Source organism: Helianthus annuus, chromosome 5, assembly GCF_002127325.2.
Source record: "Helianthus annuus cultivar XRQ/B chromosome 5, HanXRQr2.0-SUNRISE, whole genome shotgun sequence".
Taxonomy (NCBI): Eukaryota; Viridiplantae; Streptophyta; class Magnoliopsida; order Asterales; family Asteraceae; genus Helianthus; species Helianthus annuus.
Window position 1 is genome coordinate 85,717,709 of NC_035437.2, and position 6,000 is coordinate 85,723,708.

Sequence of the window (6,000 nt, forward strand, 5' to 3'; positions counted from 1 at the left end):
ACAAATGTGTTAAAATATGTTATTTGTACGAAGGGACGAAACTCGTTTATAAGTAGGTCTATTGTTAGATGATTATATGCATGAATGAGTACGATGTGTTGAATGCGTACGAGTGAACGAGATTGTATGCGAAAATGAATGAAATAATGATGACTATGGGATGTGTGACTAGTGTAAATTCTCACAACATGCTTATGTAAGTCTTCCAATGTAACTCGAATGAATGAACAAACGAGAATAAAACTAGACGGGTTATGGCAGAAAAGAAAGAGGTTTCGGGGACGAAAACTTCTTTAAGGGGGGTAGATTTGTAACGCCCCAAAATTCGAATTACTTAGTTGCCAGTATGTTAATGCGTTTAAAAGAAGGAAATGTAATAACTAGGTTATTAAATGCCTAGCAAAACAAGAAAGGAAATGAAATTGGGTTAATTATGATTAAGTGACAAACATGAGGGGTTAGTTTTGAATGAGTGAAAAGATAAGATATAAAAAAATAAAATTAAAAACCCCACACCCACACCTGGGCGTAGGTGGGTGTTCGACCAGAGAAGAGAAAGAAGGGGGAAACCCCTTCTCAAACCCTAATCGACCAAACTGGATGGATTCTGGCTGAAATCGAACTTGCATGAACAAGATTCTTGATTGTTCAACTCTGTAAAACACATGGTAAGTGGTAATTTTGGATTTGATGATTTTTGTATGAATTAGGTTATGATCAATTCATGAAATTTTATGAAATCGAGCACGAATATATGTTAGAATTATCATATGGACTGTGAATTTATCAAGATTTTGGTGTTAATTGAGGTTTGAAGATGAAACCCACTTGGGCTAACGAAAGTGGCGACATGGGTATAACAACTATGTCGAATTCTTGTTCAAAAATTTATGTAGCATGTTGTATGCGATGAATGTTTGTTTGATAGTTTGAGTATGGTGTGATTTTAGGTCGATTTCAATAGTATTTGAATTTTTAAAGGCAAGAATAGGAAGATGAACATAAGATACTTGTACAATATATTCTATTAATGTGAAACCCATCAAGTGTTTGATAAAATGCCTACATGAAACTTGAATTGATGCAAGTTTGTGTTAAAAAGTTAGTAAATTCGTCACTTTTGACAGCCCTAGATAGTCATCTTGTAAAGGCCGTATCTCATTCGTTATTAGGAGTTAGACAACGAGTCTTATATCGTTGGAAAGGTTGTTTCGCATATTACATTTCATATTTGGTCACAAGAGGTTGGTTATGAGATTTAGTGGGTCAAAACAGCATGAAAAGTTAGTAAATTCGTCACTTTTGACAGCCCTAGATAGTCATTTTGTAAAGGCCGTATCTCATTCGTTATTAGGAGTTAGACAACGAGCCTTATATCGTTGGAAAGGTTGTTTCGCATATTACATTTCATATTTGGTCACAAGAGGCTGGTTATGAGATTTAGTGGGTCAAAACAGCATGAAAAGTTAGTAAATTCGTCACTTTTGACAGCCCTAGATAGTCATGTTGTAAAGGCCGTATCTCATTCGTTATTAGGAGTCAGACAACGAGCCTTATATCGTTGAAAAGGTTGTTTCGCATATTACAATTCTTGTGAACATCGAAAGTCGAAAGTCGAAGTCAGATTATGTGATTAAAAAGGGGGAAAGTGACCCCGAACAGCTGCTGCGTGAAAAATGCAGCAATGAAAATAATGTGTTTTATGGACTTAAAACATATGATTTTCTAGTCACCGATTTACTAAACACTAAATATTGCTTCAGGTGAATGTTTACAGTTGTTAAGGTGTGTTTAAAGCGTTACTATATGTAAAATTGATCTTGTGAACATCAGATATAAAATCAAGTAATCATGTAGTTGTATGTACCACATAACATGAATATGAAATGTGTATGACGATACTACAAGTAGTCTATCATATCAAGATAATTGTGTGTGTGTTCATAAGTTGGGAATAAGTAGGTATAACCGTTGACTTTCTAAAAAGTCAACGAATATGCGAGTGGCATGATTAGACTTATGAATATGTTTATGAGATTTTAAAGAATCATGTATATGTGTTAGAACAATTATGTGTACGTACGTATGATAATAAATTTGAGTGAGTGAATGTTGAATATTGTGGTTGTCGGTTCATGTCATATGCATGATAAGCTTGACTAATGAAAGTCTATGTAGCTAAGAGCTAGGAATGGATGTGATATGAACGAACATGCATACTAACTATGATATGGACGTAATGACTTGAAATGATAGGAATCCCAATTGACATGGACTCAAGAATGGAAGGCTAACGGATCAAGGGTAAATAAAGAAGCTATGCACAACTCGGACACACGATGTAAGTGATTCCAATTCACTTCTTAGTATGTACATAGTATTTAATATTTATGTGTAGAAAAATATGCAAGAATCATGTAATGAATGAGAAGTATTGAGGTAAGTATTATTTTAGTATAACAAAGGAGTTGTTTATAATGAAAGTAAACTAGTAGGATTAGACGGGTCAAATAATGTATAAAGGGGTTTATAAGCCGTTTGCTTATAAATCAGATTGATGCTACCCGAAGTGATAAACGGATTCGTAATTAAATTACGGGCGCGTAGGAAAAAAAATCGGGTAAAACGGATCAAAAATGAGAGAGTTATGTTCGTTTTGGTAAGAATTAATGGCTAGGAAAAGTGCAGAGCTGACACGGCCGGGTGGTGAGCTGACATGGCCGAGTGAAGGTTCTGTGAAAAATATATGGTTAGTTGACACGGCCGGGTGGTTAACCCGACCCGACCGGGTGAAGGAGCTGAAAATTAAAAAAATAATATATGTAAGTAGAAAGTGGTTGCTATGAATGCACATAAAAATTAGGAATGTATACGTTTGTGAATGCGAAATGTTATAAATGTATAAAGGAATGGTACGGAATGGTTTCATTATGTTCGAGCATTAATGATTTCTAATGGTGTGTTTGAGATTGAAATGCATTGCAGGTATATGAACACCGGGTTCTTGAAGTATCGAAGTCGAACTCTGAATAAGAAAATACGAGAGGATAGTTAAATAAATCAAAGTTTCATTGTTAAATGTTATTCACTATTAGATTATATGAGAATCATGTTGTATAACGTTGTCAATGACTAATGGTTAAGTTGTATGTGATATTCACATGTATTGCACGTATCTCTAGCACTACTATCGAAGATAAGCATGCATTGATCGAGCCCCAAATTAATGATTGTACGGGAAGAACGGCCACATAGTCCAATTTATGTATTGTCTTGAAGTGTTACTTTAATGTGGTTATTGTTAATCCTTTTTTTTGTAAATGTTTATAATTTGTATTTGAGCTTTTAAATAAGTAATGGGTCTAAATAAGAAAGAAAATTTTTGGGCTCATATTTTCCGCTGCGTCATGTTTAAGTTCTTACAGGGAATTGTTCATTATAAGAACGGGTCATGCCCGAATTTTGTAAATAATAATACTTATTTGGAATAAGAAATATGGGCGTTACAGATTCCCACTCTAACTAGTCCAAATATCGGGTCAAAGTTGCTTAGAAAAAGTCAACAGAATGCTAACTTTCGATTTTATGCATAATCAATAATGTAGATGGCGTGTAACCTGTTTTGACACTCATATAACATGATAATAAGTATTATAACTGGTCTAAGCTTGTTTGATCCGACCATTTACTGTTTTGACCCGGTTCGGAACCGAAAGTCGCAAAGCTTTGACTTTCGCGTTGACTTCAGTTCTGACCCGTTATGGTATGATTTAGATATGCCTTAGGACTCTCTTAGGACCAGGTTACATGATGGTATAACCCTCTGTGACCGGTTCGTTGTTTGTCCGAGTCGTTTGCACATTTCCGTTATGTAACTAGTTTACATAGACTAGCCGAAACGGGTCAAACCTTATAGTTTTTACTTAAAAATCCAGAATGTGTTTATGTAACACCCCGTGTTTTCGAATGTCAAAGTCAAAGTCAAGTCCAAGTCAACTTTGACTTTCTTTGACTGTAGATAGTCGATTTTATATTTTAGTTGTATTATGTGGAGTAAGTGTTGTAATCAGCAAGAATCGAGGTAATCGAATGTGTTTTAATGCGAACCGATCTACCACTGTGAAGGATAGGAAGTAACAATGCGATAAAGTTAACCTAATCAGCAATCAAACCGATCTAACAATCAATCGAACTCGAGACTCGAATTATGCGAATTGTGGTATTGTTATACGTGTGTGTGTGCCTTATGTGTTACTTGTGCGTGTTTACTTTATGTTTGGTGTGGTATTCAAGCAAATCAATCGAAAATCGAATCGAAACTCGAAAAGCAATCGAACTCAATCGAAACCGACATCGAAACGTGACTTATAGGAGGTTGTATGTTAGATATAGTAGTTGGGATTAAAAGTAATTTGACTAGGAACTCTATCGTATTCGTATCATCGTCCATCAAAATCGAAACGTCGAAAATCATCGCAAAATACTCGTAGTGCGTGGCGGATCGAACAGGAAGCATCCTGATTGAACAGGCCAGCCGATCGGCTAGCATCTTGCCAGCCGATCGAGCAGCCCACTCGATCGGAGCTCCCAGCCGATCGGCTGCCACTTTCCCCTTTTGGAAGCCTATAAATAGGGCTGTCATTGTCATACTTTCCATTTTTGGAAAGCTCTGACCGAACCAGCTATCTTCTTCACCTTTTCTCAGATTTCTCTCAATCCCGGTAAGTTTTCACTCTAATTCTTGTACGTTTTTTATCATTACTTGATTCTACACCTTCCTATCTTTCAAAACTTGGATTCTAACCGTGAAATCACCAAGATCTAAGTGTTCTTGGGTGATGTCATCATGGTGTTCTTGAAGAACATCAAACTTTGGCATCATTCAACCATGAATAGCTTAGATCTAACCGATTTCCACATAAACAAGTTAAGATCTATCATAGATCTAAACATTTCCATGGTGTGAAGGATTGAAAGAAGGAATCTCCAACTTTCTTTCAACTCTTTTACACTCAATGCCATCAATCAATAGAAACGGAGCTTGAACCGGCTAACTAATCATTCAAATAGTTACAAGGTTCAAGATTTGGGTTCTATGAACAAGGTTCACCGATTTCGGGTTAAACTCTAAACCGACATTCCGAACCGTTCACCGGCCGGACTTGGGTGATTCCTGTTCGAGCCAAGGGAACAGGTAGGAACGAAGGTTATTGTCACACCCCCAAAATCCACCTGCGGAGTATCACCGCTTGGGAGCGTGACTGACCAGGATCAAGCCACCAATCATATTGAACATGTAATTAATAAGTAAAAGTAAATGCCATTCAATCACCAATTTGAAAGGTGTTCAAAACACAAGTATGTTATCACTTTTTAGCGGAAGCGTGTAAATAAAAACCCAACATAAATAAGTGTGAAATGTCATAAAATGTTTAATGAAACATCCACGATCCTTGCCCACAACGACCAGCTCCTCCCTATGCAAGCTCCATGTACCTAACAACCTGCAAGGCATGTAACAGAGGATCAACAACTAGTTGAGCGAGTTCACAGAAAGTAAATGCGTATTAGTAAGTTCGTTTGTAACATGTGGCTCTACTGGGCCGATAGTACGATCTATTGGTGGGGGCTTCCCATGTTGTATAACCACTAGACTATTCGTAACCATAAGTGTTCTTCACAACCGAGAACAGTAGTACGTACAAGCTTTACGTAGGTTTTACGTAAGTGTCCTTCTGTACCCGAGGACAGTGATACGCGTGGGGTTTACGTAGGTTTTACGTAAGTGTCCTTCCTGACTCCGGAAGACAGTAGCATGTTATTGTTTACGTAGGTTTTACGTAAATGTCCTTCCTGACTCCGGAAGACAGTAGCATATTCCTGTTTATGTAGGTTTTACGTAAGTGTCCTGCTTAACCCGAGGACCATGGTAGATAGTCTAGTAACCGTGTATGTACGCGTAATAGCTCAATTCCATCATTCAACCCATTCCCTATCCCC

The 6,000-nt window shown here is 37.0% G+C and overlaps 1 long non-coding RNA gene across 1 annotated transcript; it reads left to right on the forward strand.

Moving 5' to 3' along the window:
* Window positions 1-524: 524 nt before the first annotated feature.
* LOC110938782 lies at window positions 525-3,154 on the forward strand. The gene is made up of 3 exons (XR_002591685.2): window positions 525-668; window positions 2,257-2,341; window positions 2,986-3,154. It is a non-coding gene; the product is annotated as an uncharacterized LOC110938782 (long non-coding RNA).
* The last annotated feature ends 2,846 nt before the right edge of the window (window positions 3,155-6,000 follow it).